The following is an 18,029-nucleotide window of genomic DNA, read 5'->3' as shown; positions in this document are numbered from 1 at the left end:
GGAGGCTGGAGATTACGGATGGCATCACAGAATGCAACGTCAATGCCACCTTGAAAAGCATGCCGTGACCCGGATTCGAACCGGGGTTGCTGCGGCCTCAACGCAGAGTACTAACCACTATACGATCACGGCGAGCTACGGGACAGCCGCTGGAGCCTCGCTCTCTGTCATACGTCTTTGAAAATGGAGGGCGCCCAGGGCAGTCAGGTTGCGCGCGCTGCGGTTTTATTTTTGTTGCTTTTGCCTACCAGCACATCCCTTTTCCCCAGAAACACTGGGGTTGCAAACAATCAAGGAAAGTCGCAAACTAAATCCTGCGCGCATCCTGGACGTAGTCAGCAGGATTCGAACCTGCGCGGGGAGACCCCAATGGATTTCTAGTCCATCGCCTTAACCACTCGGCCACGACTACGAAGCTTGACCATTCCATTGTGCTCTTGCCTGGCGCATTGGTCGTGCTGCCCGATGAAATGTAGAGCAAGCAAGAGCTCACCAGCAATAGATGTCGCTTATAGGGATGGTATGCAGTTTAACCCAAAGAATGACCAGTCTGTCAGACGAAGAAGAGCCGGAGTCAGAGATTTATATAAATAAATAAAGGTTACTGAAGATAGTTTGCAGTTACATCAGCAGAAGCCAGCTTCAACACTCGCCATGACTTCCTAGGCCGCTCTGCTTACAATCACAAATCAATAACAATTTTACTCTCACATAAGGTCATTAACTGCGTCACGCATATAGGTGTTCTAACCTGATTGGATAAAACACAGATAGACTAGGAAAATGTCCACGTGGGGTGCGTGCGTACAATTCTGAACAGTATCTCAAGCATAAACGTCAGACATCCACTAGACTGTTCAGAGCTGACTCCAGACCTATGAAACGGATCCACAATCAAATAGAACACACACACTTAAAGAATAATCTGTTTCTTATCCGAGGCTGAGTGTAGTCTCAGCCGTCTTTATCAAAACTGGTTAAAGACTGGTATAATCTACATTCAGGCAGTTATATCCTTACTACACAAAGTCTATCTTGAATAAAAAGTAGAATCACCTTAAAAGAATTAACCGTAAAAACAGCAAGATCCCTTAAGACATTTTAGATAGTATTAACTCTTAGAAATAACAACGGAGACAGTTGCTTCCGGTCCTCAGCCCTCAGCTCCACTCAAGGCCTCCGTGACCTCTGACTTAGTTTGGTGGCTCCTGAAAAAGTTATAAAGAGACAGGCAAACGCACTGAACGTTCTTATATTAAGCAATGTGTTAACTTATTCATTAGTTAAAATCAATTCAAAGTTAATTACTCATTCAGATAATCAAATAATTATATAAAAATAATGAGAAACAAGATGATGAGGAAAGGATAAATGTTGATTCATGCTGAGATGGATAGGAAGGTAGAAATCCGAATCCTCCACGCTCTACAGAAGTTGGCTTACACGCCCAAACAGGGACTTGAACCCAGGAACGTCAGATGAAAAGTCTGACGCTCTACCGTCTGAGTTATCCGCGATCACTGGGGGATTAGCTTAGATTTAAGCACTTGTGACGTGTCACAGTAGCAGCGTGCACTGAAAAGTGGGCTGTACAAAACAGGTGGCAAGAGGGGGGCGTGATGCCAATGTCACCGTAAGGAATCCTGCCGTGACCCTGATTCGAAGCGGGGTTGCTGCGGCTACAATGCAGAGTACTGACCACAATCCGATCACGGCGAGTTACCGGACAGCCGTCATGGTCCCTGTGCGACATGTTCCTCCCTCTGATTTGCCCCTTTCGGTTCAGTGAGCGCACGCTGTTGTTTTTCTCCTCCTACCAGCACGACGCTTTTCCCACGTAATGCTGGAATTGCAAACATTTGATGACTGTTGCAAGTTTAAAAAGGAAGAGGACGAGCACGTGGTCTGCAGGACTCGAACCAGCGCGAGAAGACCCCAACGGATTTCTAATGCATCATCTTAATCACTCGGCCGCAACTACAAGACTGCCTGTGCTCTCCATGTCCTCATGCCTAGTACACGTGTTGTGCATCCAGATGAAACTTTCAGCAAGCGATAGCTCACTGGCAAAAACTGTGGCTCCACAAGAAGAGCCTTACACGCCCAAGCAGGGACTTGAACCCTGGACCCTCAGATTAAAAGTCTGATGCTCTACCGACTGAGCTACCCGGGCTCCATGGCTTTGCCTCGCAAGTAGGCAAGGTTTAGGGTTGTGGTCGGCGCAGACCTTTACGGTACACAAAAGTTTACCGTGAGGTGGGGTTTGGACTTGTGGTTGGTGTAGATGTTGCTAAAACACAACAGGTTACTGTGAGGTTGGGTTTATGGTTGTTGTAGGTGTAGACGTCAGTAAAACACAGTAGTTTGGACTCAATGTCATATAGGAGACAAAAAGATCAATGACAACTGCAGAAGGTCTTTCTGTTGTTGTGGCAATAAATGGAGACTTAACCATTGAAACGATTCCTTCCATGCCTTAGAAGCGTGACTTGATCAATGCTTACCTACACAGCATGCTGGCATCAAAGGACCCGCTGCTCATATCGAATCCCTAGTCTTCCACACTTTAGGAAACGTAAACATTCAGGACGTGCCATTAGCACAGCCTGCACTAAAAGGAGGCTGGAGATTACGGATGGCATCACAGAGTGCAACGTCAATGCCACCTTGAAAAGCATGCCGTGACCCGGATTCGAACCGGGGTTGCTGCGGCCACAACGCAGAGTACTAACCACTATACGATCACGGCGAGCTACGGGACAGCCGCTGGAGCCTTGCTCTCTGTCATACGTCTTTGAAAATGGAGGGCCCCCAGGGCAGTCAGTTTGCATGCGCTGCGGTTTTATTTTTGTTGCTTTTGCCTACCAGCACATCCCTTTTCCCCAGAAACACTGGGGTTGCAAACAATCAAGGAAAGTCGCAAACTAAATCCTGCGCGCAGCCTGGACGTAGTCGGCAGGATTCGAACCTGCGCGGGGAGACCCCAATGGATTTCTAGTCCATCGCCTTAACCACTCGGCCACGACTACGAAGCTTGACCATTCCATTGTGCTCTTGCCTGGCGCATTGGTCGTGCTGCCCGATGACATGTAGAGCAAGCAAGAGCTCACCAGCAATAGATGTCGCTTATAGGGATGGTATGCAGTTTAACCCGAAGAATGACCAGTCTGTCAGACGAAGAAGAGCCGGAGTCAGAGATTTATATAAATAAATAAAGGTTACTGAAGATAGTTTGCAGTTACATCAGCAGAAGCCAGCTTCAACACTCGCCATGACTTCCTAGGCCGCTCTGCTTACAATCACAAATCAATAACAATTTTACTCTCACATAAGGTCATTAACTGCGTCACGCATATAGGTGTTCTAACCTGATTGGATAAAACACAGATAGACTAGGAAAATGTCCACGTGGGGTGCGTGCGTACAATTCTGAACAGTATCTCAAGCATAAACGTCAGACATCCACTAGACTGTTCAGAGCTGACTCCAGACCTATGAAACGGATCCACAATCAAATAGAACACACACACTTAAAGAATAATCTGTTTCTTATCCGAGGCTGAGTGTAGTCTCAGCCGTCTTTATCAAAACTGGTTAAAGACTGGTATAATCTACATTCAGGCAGTTATATCCTTACTACACAAAGTCTATCTTGAATAAAAAGTAGAATCACCTTAAAAGAATTAACCGTAAAAACAGCAAGATCCCTTAAGACATTTTAGATAGTATTAACTCTTAGAAATAACAACGGAGACAGTTGCTTCCGGTCCTCAGCCCTCAGCTCCACTCAAGGCCTCCGTGACCTCTGACTTAGTTTGGTGGCTCCTGAAAAAGTTATAAAGAGACAGGCAAACGCACTGAACGTTCTTATATTAAGCAATGTGTTAACTTATTCATTAGTTAAAATCAATTCAAAGTTAATTACTCATTCAGATAATCAAATAATTATATAAAAATAATGAGAAACAAGATGATGAGGAAAGGATAAACGTTGATTCATGCTGAGATGGATAGGAAGGTAGAAATCCGAATCCTCCACGCTCTACAAAAGTTGGCTTACACACCCAAACAGGGACTTGAACCCAGGAACGTCAGATGAAAAGTCTGACGCTCTACCGTCTGAGTTATCCGGGATCACTGGGGGATTAGCTTAGATTTAAGCAGCTTGTGACGTGTCACAGTAGCAGCGTGCACTGAAAAGTGGGCTGTACAAAACAGGTGGCAAGAGGGGGGCGTGATGCCAATGTCACCAGTAAGGAATCCTGCCGTGACCCTGATTCGAAGCGGGGTTGCTGCGGCTACAATGCAAGAGTACTAACCACAATCCGATCACGGCGAGTTACCAGACAGCCGTCGTGGTCCCTGTGCGGACATGTTCCTCCCTCTGATTTGTCCCCTTTCGGTTCAGTGAGCGCACGCTGTTGTTTTTCTCCTCCTACCAGCACGACGCTTTTCCAAGTAATGCTGGAAATGCAAACATTTGATGACTGTTGCAAGTGTAAAAAGGAAGAGGACGAGCACGTGGTCTGCAGGACTCGAACCAGCGCGAGAAGACCCCAACGGATTTCTAATGCATCACCTTAACCACTCGGCCGCAACTACAAGACTGCCTGTGCTCTCCATGTCCTCATGCCTAGTACACGTGTTGTGCATCCAGATGAAACTTTCAGCAAGCGATAGCTCACTGGCAAAAACTGTGGCTCCACAAGAAGAGCCTTACACGCCCGAGCAGGGACTTGAACCCTGGACCCTCAGATTAAAAGTCTGATGCTCTACCGACTGAGCTACAAAAGTTTACCGTGAGGTGGGGTTTGGACTTGTGGTTGGTTTAGATGTTGCTAAAACACAACAGGTTACTGTGAGGTTGGTTTTATGGTTGCTGTTGGTGTACGAAGCACGAAGAGGGTGCAAGTAAGTTACCTTCCACGTAGACACCGGTCTATCTTAAACGAATGACCAGGATGGAATTTATTATTTTTATTATTTGTATATGTATGTTTCTGCAATTATGTTCGGTTAAGATGACTTTCAATTTTGCCATGACATGCTTCGAAGCACGAAGATGGTGTGAGTAAGATAACTTCCACGAAAGCACCAGGCTCTCTTAAATGAATGACGAGGATGGGATTCGAACCCATGCATCCAGAGAACAATGGATTATCAGTCCATCGCCTCAACCACTCGGCCAACTCATCATATATTTAGCCACTTTTCAGATGGGGGCTGGACTATGGCACGTAAGTATGTATTTGCAGCTATTTTCGGTACAGACGACATAACATTTTGCAGGAACATCCTTCAATTTTACTTGTCCCACCTACCTATGTTCCTATTGCCTAGACAGTGATCTACAGCTACGTGCAAATGGCTTTTGCTTGGAAGCCAGCTATGCTCACCACTATACCACCAACGCTTGCAGACGTCTCTTGCCAGAGGAGCTCTTACTCCTCCTAAGTGTCCTCTTACGCTGCAGATGCTCGTTAGTATAGTGGACAGTATCTCCGCCTGTCACGCTGAAGGCCAGGGTTCGATTCCCCGACGGGGAGGCCCTTTTTTGTCTTTTACTTTTTGGCTGTTGCCTTTCACAATGGTGGCAACGGAACTAAGTGATATATACAGCAGCCAAAGGAAATGCAATGGCCGGGAATCGAACCCGGGTCAACTATTTGGAAGGCAGCTGTGCTCACCACTATACCACCACTGCTTGCAGATGTCTCGTGCCAGAAGAGCTCAAAAAGAATGCTTTCAACCAAGGCCCTCGTTTGTCTTGGTTCTGCACTGAAAAACATGTCCAGCATATGGATCCCAACCATCTCAAGATGCACTAATCTACCCACATGTCATGGGACATCTTCACAAGAGTGGCGCCTGGCCATGTAATGTTACGGCAGCCAAAAGGTATACATTGGCTGGGAATCTACTTAAAGCCAGCTATGCTCACCACTATATTACCAACGCTTGTAGACATCCTCTCGCAGAAGTGTAGAAATTGATAGCTTTCGACCGAGGAGTTCTTTGTGTGAGCGAAAAAAAAAGTCAAGTATGGATGCCATCTCTTTCTGACTTTGAGGTTGGATAAAGCGTTCGAAGGTACAACCTCACCAAAAAAAAAAACAGAGGTCAATAATTTCACTCTGCAGTGGTGGAGTTCTCATCTTCTGTCACCCAGTATTCACTGTAATGAGCTCCCCCGGTTTGAATGTCATTGCAAGGGTTGACTGGATGCAGCTCATGAAAGGGCAAGCTGACATTTTGTGGAGTAAAAGCTGGGCTATGTGTAAGATTGAATGGGGTGCTTTGTTTGCTGCAAAACATGCTAATAACGTTCTGTTGTGCACTGTTCATGTTACTGCTGATGACCAGTCGAAGGCTGATGAAGAATTAAGGAATATTAATGAAGAAAAAGCTGTCCAAGCCCAGTTTTCAACCCTCCTCTTGCCTCCTCGACGTGAATACGCCTATTTTTAAATAGCCAACTCTTGACAGCTGCTCTCGCTTACAGCCGTACCACCCTGGAATGCTAGAGGGCAATAGTGCACTTGCAGCAAAGGAAGTGGTAGGCAGAGAGTGAGAAAGGATCACTCGATTTTTGTTTTGTTTGTTTGTTTTTTCAGAAAAAGTTTGAGTTTTTTTTAATTTTTCTTTTTTTTGATAATTTTGTCCACTTCCCAGCAGCACTTTGCTGTCTGGGAAGTTTGTGTTCTGTTATGAGTGCAAATGTGGAAGAACTCAAACGTAAAGATATGGACATGGATAGAAAACGAAGAGGGCAACTGGATAATGGACTGGAAGTAGGACAACACTTTGGACACGGACAAATGGGCGATAAAAGGATCTATACTAAAGAAGCTACAGTGATTGTTCATATGACAGAAGTGAATGATGCTAGAGCAGAAGACATCATAAAGGCTCTGACTGAGAAGATAGGAAAAGGGAAGGTTCTGACTGTAAGACCAAGAAAGGAAAAGGAATGTGAAATAACTCTGTCAAGTTAAGAGGACGGCGAGGATTTGGAAGATGGACTCATGATAAAAGGGAAGAATTGTGAAGTAAGACACTTACAAGTAAGAGAAGTATATTGTATATTTTATACATTTGCCGGCTTATATTGAGATGATGAAATTCTGGATAAACTTAAGTTTAGGGGAGTAACACCTGCATCTGATATCAGAAGGGCGAATGTATCCGGGTACAGACATTGCAGATGGTACAAGGTATTTAAGGGTTAAATTCCCGAAGGAGGTGATATCACTCCCAAACAGTGCAAAATTTGATACTGAAGAAGGAACACAATATTTCCGAATTATGCATGACCGTCAAATGAAAACTTGTCGCTTGTGTATGGGTCCTGGACATGTGTTTAAAGACTGTCCTGATTTTAAATGCTTTCAGTGTGAGGAGCAAGGACATTTCGCAAGGGATTGCGATGCAGTGAAATGCCTGGATTGCAGAAAGGTGATAGTAAGATGTGAGTGTTGGATGGAGAAAGAAAATGTTACACAAATCCCAGAGACTGTTAAGGAAGCAAGTCAAATGATGGATGAAACAGAGTTGGGAAAGATTGGTGAAGTTGAGAAAGTAATTATTGAGAATACAGAGAGTAATGCGGGAAATCGAGATGAAATGGAAGATAATTCACTGGGAGGAGCAATGGCTGAGTGGGAGGTTAAAACAATTTCAATAGAATATAGTAAATGTATGAAAAAACAAAAAGAAAATGAAATAAGAAAGAAGCTAGATAAAGAGTTAAGAAAAGGGACAGAAGGTGAGGGAAACGAAGATATTGAAGAAATTGTAAGGTTACAAGATAAGTTAAAAATAATAGAAGAAGAAAAATGCAAAGGTGCAATAATAAGAAGTAAAGCAAAATATGCAGTAGGAGAAAGATCTTCACAATTCTTCTTTAATTTGGAAAGCAATAGGCAAAGAGCTGAATTAATAAAAGAGGTATTAAATAAAGAGGGGAAAGTAGAAACAGAAACTGAGGGGATTTTAAAAACAGTAAAGAATTTTATAGTGATATGTTCAAAAAACAAGGAACAAATGAAGAAGAGAAAGAATATTAAAAAAAAAAAAACAGATCAAATTAAAGGTAACAGAAGAAGACAAAAAATTTTGTGATGAAGAAATTCAAAAAGAAGAAATAGAGGTGGCTATTAAGCAATTAATGCCAGGGAAAAGTCTAGGTGTAGATGGCATAACAAATAAATTTTATAAAGAATTTAAAGATATTTTAGTACCGATTTTAAAAGAGATCTGTGAAGAGGTTTTTATTAAAGAATTATTGAGTGAAAAGATGAGAATAGGAATGATAAAAATGATATACAAAGGAAAAGGGGACAAAAAAGATCTAAAGAATTTTAGACCAAACATACCCTTTAAAGAAGAAAAGCAACATACAAACATTTTGGGAATTTGGGTGGGGATGGATTCTAATAAAGCAGATAATTTAAATTGGGAGGGAGTTTTAAATGGAATTGAGAAAAGACTTAGATTTTGGAAAGCTCGAAATTTGACGTTAAAAGGGAAAGTATTAATCTTAAATGCTTTAATGTTGTCAAAGGTCTGGTATGTGTTAAGTGTAACTGCATTGCCTGAAGTATACTATAAAAAAATTAAGGATGTAGTTTTAAAGTTTGTGTGGGGAAATGGAAGAGCCAAAACTGCTTATAATACTTTGATTGTGGAGGTAAAAGAAGGAGGTCTGGGACTTTTAGATAGCTTTTTAAAAAAGAAAACATTAAGAATTAAGATTATTCAAAGGTTTTTGGAAGGGAAAATGGATGTGATTTGGAAAAGTGTGTTAGACTATTATTTGAAGAAATGTGGACATTTTGATATGGGATGTAATGTTTTATGGATGAAAATGAAAAAAAAATGGATAATAGCAGGTTTGCCTTTTTATGTTGAGGTCTTAGAATCATGGGGTGAATTTTTTTTAGAAAATGTGTTTATTATACCAAAAGGAAGGGCTCAGATTGTAGAACAACCACTTTTTCAGAATCCAAATATTTTAAATGAAGGAAAAAATATATATTTTAAGGAAAGGTGGAATGGAGGATTAAGACAAGTTAAAGATGTATTATATGAAGTGATAAAAGGATTTGTACCATTACAATTGTAGATGCTGTGGAGGATGGTTATAAAAGAGTTGTTAAAACGAAATTACAAAGACAATATCATGATTTGAAAAAAGCAATACCAAAAGATTGGATTGAAATAATTGAAAAAAAATGAGTTGCGGGATAAGGAAGATTTACCAGAGGTCTATTTTAAGAAGAAAAATGGAGAAAAGATCAATATGAGCTTATGTACAGTTAAGAGTTTTTATGTTGTTTTTAGATCAAAGGCTTTTATAAGACCTATAGCATTCAACTACTGGAAGGAAAGATATGAGGATTTAAATGAAAAAGAAATATGGGGAAATGTCAGAATGAAATATATGGAACCAATTTTAGAAAATTGTAATTATTTATTGAGACATAATTGCATATTAACAGAAATTAGATTGTGTAAAATGGGAATTGAACAAGATATAATGTGTAAGGTGTTTATGAAGGAAGGGGAAGGTTTATTACATTTGTTCTTCTATTGTGAAAAGTTGGAGGAATTATGGTAAAATTTAAGAAAATTGCTAAATCGTTAATAGGGGACATATATGTGGATGAACAAAAGAACTGGGAAAAAAAATATGTATTTGGTCAAAATGAATGTGGTATGTATGCTTTTAATCTATGTATAACAATTGCTAAGTATGTGATTTGGATAAGGAGAAATATGGCTAAACATGATGGGAAGAGAGTGGATATATGGCGTATGTTTAAAAACAGAATGGAGATAGCTGTAAAATTGATATTCAACTATTTTATAGTACAAGAAAAGGAGGATGTATTTATAGAAATAATGGTAAAAGGGAACATAATGGTTGAATACAAGGACAACATTTTAAGTTGGTTATGGGAAAAATATGAAGTCTAATAATGAGTGTTGTAAGTATCATGTGATTTTTGTGTGATGTAATCATTTCTTTGTAAAAATGTAAATATTTGATTTTAATAAAAAAAAAATTAAAATATCTCATCTGAACTCGAAAGAAAGACAGGGTTGGGCCTGGTAGGGACTTTTGCAGCAAGTAGGCTGGGTTTACGATTGCTAAGCTAGAATCCTTTGATCCATAGTCATAAGCGTTATCCTTTGTGCCACTGGCACTCCGTTCAGCACCTTGTTTGCACATTGTCTGAAACAAGGACAAGGCTCTGTCAACCTGGAGTTCCATCACCACACATTTTGCTTTGTTTTATAGCAAGACGTTGTGTGGATGGGATGCTCTTACAGGATTCCTGACAGTCCCTCCATAGAACCCCTGAGATCCAGGGTCGGAGACTCTCTTCTCTCCAAGAGGAGGTTAAAAGCCATAGTTTCTTTTATGCATGTTTTATCAGAGCACTTAGGTATTGCTACAGCTCAATGACTTACAAGTGGAAGAGATTACGCTGCAAGTTGGCTGGGTGACTTCTAAGTGGTAGGGACTTTTGCAACAAGTAGGCTGGGTTTACGATTGGTGTAGCTGTAGTAGATGTTAATAAAAATCTAGCAGTTGGGGCAGCCTTTGAAACCAGGGGAGCACCCCACGGGCTCTGTGATTGCGGCCCCTTAAACTCGACTCACTCCAGAGTGGACCTGAACAGCTCCAGTGGGGGCGAAAGGCGACTGCAGTGCACTGGCTGACATCAAAGCAAAAAGCCCAGAGCGAGCCAGCCAGGAGTCGAACCTAGAATCTTCTGATCCGTAGTCATAAGCGTTACCCTTTGTGCCACTGGCACTCTGTTCAGCACCTTGTCAGCACATTGTTTGAAACAAGAACAAGGCTCTGTCAACCTGGAGTTCCGTCACCACACATTCTGCTTTGTTTTATAGCAAGACGTTGTGTGGATGGGATGCTCTTACAGGATTCCTGACAGTCCCTCCATAGAACCCCTGAGATCCAGGGTCGGAGACTCTCTTCTCTCCAAGAGGAGGATAAAAGCCATAGTTTCTTTTATGCATGTTTTATCAGAGCACTTAGGTATTGCTACAGCTCAGAGACTTAACAAGTGGAAGAGATTACGCTGCAAGTTGGCTGGGTGACTTCTAAGTTGTAGGGACTTTTGCAACAAGAAGGCTGGGTTTACGATTGGTGTAGCTGTAGAAGACGTTAATAAAAATCAGCAGTTGGGGCAGCCTTTGAAACCAGGGGAGCACTCCACGGGCTCTTTGCTGGCGGCCGCAGAAACTTGATTCACTCCAGAGTGGAACTGAACCGGTCCAGCGGGGGGAAAGGCGACCGCAGTGCACTGGCTGACAGCAAAGCAAAAAGACCAAAGCAAGCCAGCCAGAAGTCGAACTTACAACCTTCTGATCCGTAGTCAGTCACATTATCCATTGCACTACTGGTCCTGTCTGCTTACCTTGTCAACATTTGAGCTTTAGCGATGAAGATAAATGCGAACTGTACAGGAATGAAAGGGCAAAAAGCAAACTTCACTGCCCCTCTTGCACAAGTACCAATCATACATTTACGCACTCTCTCATACACAGTCTCATGGTTTCCGTAAGCTAGAATCCTCTGATCCATAGTCATAAGCATTATCTTTTGTGCCACTGGCACTCTGTTCAGCACCTTGTTAGCATTTGAAACAAGGACAAGGCTCTGTCAACGTGGAGTTGCGTCACCACAAATTCTGCTTTGTTTTATGATAAGACGTTGTGTGGATGGGATGCTCTTACAGGATTCCTGACAGTCCCTCCATAGAAGACCTGAGATCCAGAGTCGGAGACTCTCTTCTCTCCAAGAGGAGGTTAAAAGCCATAGTTTCTTTTATGCATGTTTTATCAGAGCACTTAGGTATTGCTGCAGCTCAGAGAATTAAAAGTGGAAGAGATTACGCTGCAAGTTTGCTGGGTGATTTCTAAGTTGTATGGACTTTTGTAACAAGTAGGCTGGGTTTACGGTTGGTGTAGCTGTAGTAGACGTTATTAAAAAACTGCAGTTGGGGCATCCTTTGAAACCAGAAGAGCACCCCACGGGCTCTGTGCTGGCGGCCACTTAAACTTGACTCACTCCAGAGTGGAACTGAACAGCTCCAGTGGGGGGCGAAAGGCGCCCGCAGTGCACTGACTGACATCAAAGCAAAAAGACCAGAGCGAGCCAGCCAGGAGTCAAATCTAGAGTCTTCTGATCCATAGTCAGGCGCATTATCCACTGCACCACTGGCCCTATCTCCTTATCTTGTCATCATTAGCTTGTTGCTTGTAATAAGGACACAGCTCTGTCAATACAGAGTTCATTCAACGCATGCTGTGCTTTGTTATTATGGCACGTTGTGGTGTCGATAGGAGCATGTGACAGTCCCTCCATAGAAGAACTGTGATCCATCTGAGACTTTCTCCTCTCCAGGAGGAGGTTACAAGCATTGGATTTATTTTTGTCAGAGCAGCTGCAGCATACTTGTGTGGAGACCCACAGCAAGGCTTGAGGGCAAGTATCTGCTCTCCCGTCCCTGGTGGTCTAGTGGTTAGGATTCGGTGCTTTCATTGCTGTGGACTGTGTTTGATTCCTGGTTAGTTCTTGAATGAGAGACCCCCTGGGATTACCAGGTGCTTAAAGCTTTTTGAATTCCTTCATTTGGCAGCTGATACACTTCCCAAAATACGAAAAAAACAAAACAAAACTCTGAATTCCTCTCTGATCTCTGGAACCAGCTAAGTCATTGTACCCACTTCCCCTGATTCCATTCGGGGGAAGTGAGTACCCTGACTTGGCTGGTTTAACCTAGCAAGAGCTGTCGGAGCCCCGGAGCAGAATCCGAAAAAAAAAAAAAAACAGGTAATCTATTGAGGGGTCAAGGGCTTTGTTTCTGTCGGTCTGGTTAGTACTTGGATGGGAGACCGCCTGGGAATACCAGGTGCTGTAAGCTCTTTGAGTTCCTTCATTTGGCATCTAATACACTTCCCCGTGTCACAGGTCTGCTGCTGGTGTCTTTTCTCACATTCATCTTATTTGGGAGGGGTGGGACAAAAAAAACACAGGTAAACAATTGAGGGGACAAGGGCGTTGTTTCTGTCGGTGCTGTGTCAATGCAAGCTGAGCTGCGCTCGGCTCCTGGTGCTGCGCCTCTTTTCAAATAGCCAACTCTTGACGTCTGCTCTCGCTTATGGCCATACCAATCTGGTATTTAAAATTAAGATCTAAAAGTGGCTTAAACATTGAACTTGTTCTACAACGGCAGAAAATTAGAAGAGAAGAGATTAAAGAAAGAATGGAAGGAAAAAAATTGAAAAAGGAGATGCAAGAAACATTTGTTTAAGTGACAGTGACTCAGAATGAATGGTGGTTATTGGTTTATCCAATAGTTATCCTAATGAGTAATGTATGTGTGGTATCACTGAATGTAAGAGGATTGTCAAAATGTGAAAAGTTTGAAAGATTAACGTGTTTGACAAAAAAGTGTGATATATTATGTTTACAAGAGACAAAGTGGGAAGATGAGATTAAAAATGAAATGAGAAAATTGTGGAATGGGGAAATATTTAGTAATGGAGATATAGAAAAGAAAAGAGGGGTAGCAATTTTGATAAAAAGAGGGATTTTTGAAAAAGTAGAATTAGACTATAAAGACACAAATGGAAGAATTATAATTGTAAAAGTTATGTATAATGGGAAAAGTTTTAGAGTATGCAACATACATGCACCAAATGAGGAAAAGGAGAAATATAACTTTTATAAGGAAATAGATAAGTTAATAGATAAGAATGAAAACATATATTTTTTAGGAGATTTTAATGTTGCCATGCAAAGAATAGATGACTCAATGGATTTTAGAACAGACAGAGGAAGGAATGAACTACAGAATTTAATGAGGAAATGTGATTTGGTAGATGTATGGAGAGAGCAAAATGGTATTAAAAGAGAATTTTCAAGAAGACAAATTGTAAATAGGATTTTACAGCAAAGTAGAATTGACTTGTTTTTATGTAAGAAGAAAGAAGTACAATATGTCAACAAAGTTTTCTACAAAACCTATAGTGAGAGTGATCACGATTTTATATGGATAACGATGAATTTTAATGAGATTGAAAAAGGACCAGGAGTGTGGATCCTCAACACTGAGTTGTTCAAAATAGAAATGTATAAAATGGAAATAGAAAATATAATAATCAATAGTGTGAATGATGAAATGTTTGAAACAGAAACAAGTTTATGGTGGGATAATCTGAAAAATAGAATAAAAGAATACTCAATAAATATATCAGAAAAAAGACAAAAGGCAAAAAAAATTCAAGGAAAATCAAATTAGAAAAGAATGGGATGAAGAAATGAGTAAAGTAAATGGGATAAATGTTGACAAAATAATAGAATTACAGGAAAAGCTGAAGAAAATCGAAGAAGAAAAGTGTAAGGGAGTAATTATTAGAAGCAGAGCTAAAGACATTGTAGAAGGAGAAAGAAGTACAAAATACTTTTAGGAATTAGAAAAAACAAGACAGAGAGCAGCTATTATCAAATGTATAAAAACACAAGATGGGAAAACTGTAGAGGACAAAGAGGGAATTTTAAAGGAAACTAGACGATTTTATAAGGAATTATTTACAGAAAATGGAGTAGTTTTAAATGATGAAAATTTCTTATTAGAAAAAATAACAGTAAAATTAAATAAAGAGGACGAGGAAATGTGCGAGAGTGAGATAACAGATTTAGAAATAGAAACAGCTATTGATCAGTTGAGAAATGGGAAAAGTCCAGGAATAGATGGACTACCAGTTGAGTTTTATAAAGTTTTTAAAAATGTTTTAAGTCCTATTTTAAATAGAATATACAGTGATATTTTTGAAAAAGGGGAGTTAACTAATAGTATGAAAAAAAGGAATGGTTAAAATGATTTATAAAAGAAATGGAGACAAGGAAGACTTAAAAAATTATCGACCCTTAAGTATGCTGAACACAGACTATAAAATTTTAGCGAAAGTCTTAGCTAATAGATTGAATGTAGTTGTACCAAACATAATCAAAACAAATCAAGCATATGCGGTTCTAAAAAGAGACATAACGGATGTCATAAACAATATAAGAGACATAATCTGGTATATGAGAGAGGAAAAAGAAACAGGATATATAATTAGTGTAGATTTGGATTCAGCTTTTGATAGAGTGGAACACAAATATATGATGAATGTAATGGAGAGATTTGGTTTTGGAAAAAGATATTTACAATGGATAAAATGTTTATATACAGATATAACAAGCTGTATAAAAGTAAATGTTTTTTTAACTAAAGATTTTAAAGTAACAAGATCGATAAGACAAGGGTGTCCAATGTCAGCACTACTATACACACTTGTATCTGAAACATTGGGATTAGCAATTGATAATGAAAAGCAAATACGAGGATTATGTATAAAAGGAACAGAGTTAGAACAAAAAATATTTCAATATGCTGATGATACAACTTTAATAGTAAAAGATATTAAAAGTATTGAAAAAGCAGAGGAAATTTTAAACAGATATTGTAAAGGAACAGGAGCAAAAATTAATAAGGAAAAAACGAAATACATGAGAATAGGAAAAACAAAGGTTTTACCAGAAAAAAATCCAATTTAAAGAGGAGAAAACCAATATGAAGATTTTAGGTATAAGGGTTGGTGAAAATGAAAATGAAACAAGGGATTTAGTGTGGGAGGAAGTTTTAAAAGGAATGGAAAAAAGATGACATTTCTGGAAATTAAGAGGTTTGTTTTTAAAGGGGAAAGTTTTAGTTTTAAATTCCTTATTTTTATCTAAAATGTGGTATGTTTTAGGTACAGTGAGTTTGCCAATGAGTGTTTATAAGAAGATAAAAGCTATTGTATTAGATTTTATATGGGACGGGAAACCTTCCAAGATAGCTTATGATACCATAATTGGTAAAGTAGAAGAAGAGGGGTTAGGTTTAATTGATCCACTCATCAGAATGAAAAGCATAAGAATAAAAACTGTAAATAAATACTGGAAAGAAGAAAAACACGTATGGAAAGATGTGATGACGTATTTTTTAAATAAATGTGGAGAAATGCAAGAATATATATTATGGATGAAGCCCAAAGAGAATATGATGAATGGGATTCCAGAATTCTATAAAGAAGTTATCAAGGCATGGGGAAGTTATCAAGGCATTACACTATGTGTGTGATAGTTTAAATAAACAAGAAAAAAAGGAAAATGACAGGGAAAAACAACTCAATGATCAATTTTTCCATGTGATCAGCCGAGAGCAAGAATAAAGGAATCCACAAATATCCACAATATCCTGGAAAAAACACTGAAAATAACAGGCTCTGTATGAGAGCTGCTCTTTGAAGAGAATAAGGCAGCTAGCCTAATTCAAAAGAGATAATATACAGTCAAATACAATAAGAATTTATTTTAGCAAAAGAGAAAAAAAAAGTCAATATATTTTGGACAAAATTCAGTGTAAAATGTAAGACATTATTTATAAAGACAGACAGACCTACAGAATTATTTTTACAGTGTATGAACATGAATGGCAGCTGTTGTTTTTGATCTAACAGCAGCAAAACTACATGCTGAACGCTGTGAGTTTGTGTCAGGATGATGATGATACATTTTTGTTTTTTTCCTTTTTCAGAACAGTTCAGAACAAAACAGCAATAAAAACAAGCAAACACACAAACAAACAGACATTTTTAAAGGAACATGGAAACAAAAAAGACATACAAGTGTCAAAGGTCACCGAATACAATCTTATTTACATTACATTTCATATTTATCGATGATAAAATGTTGCTATATAAAATTTTGTTAAGGGTTACGTGTCAAAGATCAACAGGCTCCAAACATATATAAAATAAAAACACCACAATGAAATTAAAACAATACTTTTCTTCTGAACCATTTACCCCTGTATGCAGACATTTTATAGTCTTGTTGTCTCAAGGTAAATGTCAGTACTTCCACGTCACACACCTCTTTAACAATATCATACCATTCGCCTACAGATGGAGGATCTTCCTTGAGCCATTTCTTTGTAATGGCTTTTTGCTAGTTGTTAGTAGTGTGTTAAGAAGATAAACATCATTGTTTGGTGTTTCTGCAGATTAAATTCCCAGGTACAGTTTTAAAATTACATTCCAGATTCAATCCCATTATTGCATTTATTTATTTATTTAAATCTTGCCAATAGGTGTGTATAATATTACAGTGCCAAAATATGTGGAAATGATCTGCCAATACATTTCCACATTTTCTCCAGCATTCACCATTTTTTGATCTCTTTTTGAAAGTATTTTATTTCAGGTGTTATAAAGAACCTGATTACATTTGTCCAAATAAATTCCCTTCATGAATCTGAATTAATTGTGACCATCTGTGTTTCCCAAATAGTTAACCATTCCTCATTTGTTATTTTTATATTGGCTTCCCTTTCCCATTTCTGCTTTATATACATTGGTGAGTGTTGGGGAACAATAGTCTGTTACGGAGGGGGAAGAAGAGGGAAGAGAGGGAGGAGAGGAAAAAAAGAGAAGAAAAAGAGAAAGAAGAGAAGAAAAAGGGGCAAAAGGAAAATATTTTTTATTTAGTTTTTAATAATTTATTTACAGGTAAAAAAGTTACTCTGTACTATTAATATTTGATTAATACTACATATTTTATTGGCTTTTTTATTTTAAATATATTTGCTTTTAAGTACATTTCTGCTAAGTATTTTGCTAAGTATAGAGAAACTACAAATTAGTTTCTTTATTGAAACATTATTTTCTGGACTATTTCATTTTGTGCCTATTTAATTTTTTTTAAATGTACTATAGCAAAACACAACCAACTAAAAACAAGCAGAGAAACAGTTAAAATGACCAAACATTTATTTAAAATTAGTCATAGCCAATTATTTACATTTACAATATAATAGCTCAACAGCAGTGCAAACAAATGTTTCTTGGAATAAATAAAAATAATACAAAATGTGCAAATAAATTAAACAAAAATAAATAACAAC

The 18,029-nt window shown here is 39.1% G+C and overlaps 7 non-coding genes across 7 annotated transcripts; all 7 read right to left on the bottom strand.

The window, feature by feature from the left end:
* Positions 1 to 60: 60 nt before the first annotated feature.
* trnal-gag (transfer RNA leucine (anticodon GAG)) lies at positions 61 to 132 on the bottom strand. Its single transcript has one exon. It is a non-coding gene; the product is annotated as a tRNA-Leu (tRNA).
* A 198-nt stretch (positions 133 to 330) lies between these two features.
* Positions 331 to 412, bottom strand: trnas-aga (transfer RNA serine (anticodon AGA)). Its single transcript has one exon. It is a non-coding gene; the product is annotated as a tRNA-Ser (tRNA).
* Positions 413 to 2,100: 1,688 nt separating this feature from the next.
* trnak-uuu (transfer RNA lysine (anticodon UUU)) lies at positions 2,101 to 2,173 on the bottom strand. The gene has a single exon. It is a non-coding gene; the product is annotated as a tRNA-Lys (tRNA).
* Positions 2,174 to 2,677: 504 nt separating this feature from the next.
* trnah-gug (transfer RNA histidin (anticodon GUG)) lies at positions 2,678 to 2,749 on the bottom strand. Its single transcript has one exon. It is a non-coding gene; the product is annotated as a tRNA-His (tRNA).
* Positions 2,750 to 2,947: 198 nt separating this feature from the next.
* On the bottom strand, positions 2,948 to 3,029 carry trnas-aga (transfer RNA serine (anticodon AGA)). Its single transcript has one exon. It is a non-coding gene; the product is annotated as a tRNA-Ser (tRNA).
* A 2,084-nt stretch (positions 3,030 to 5,113) lies between these two features.
* trnai-gau (transfer RNA isoleucine (anticodon GAU)) lies at positions 5,114 to 5,195 on the bottom strand. The gene has a single exon. It is a non-coding gene; the product is annotated as a tRNA-Ile (tRNA).
* Positions 5,196 to 5,632: 437 nt separating this feature from the next.
* Positions 5,633 to 5,704, bottom strand: trnag-ucc (transfer RNA glycine (anticodon UCC)). The gene has a single exon. It is a non-coding gene; the product is annotated as a tRNA-Gly (tRNA).
* Between the last annotated feature and the right edge of the window lie 12,325 nt (positions 5,705 to 18,029).

This window comes from Danio aesculapii, chromosome 4 (assembly GCF_903798145.1).
Source record: "Danio aesculapii chromosome 4, fDanAes4.1, whole genome shotgun sequence".
Classification (NCBI taxonomy): domain Eukaryota; kingdom Metazoa; phylum Chordata; class Actinopteri; order Cypriniformes; family Danionidae; genus Danio; species Danio aesculapii.
This window is presented reverse-complemented; position numbering and strand designations above follow the sequence as displayed.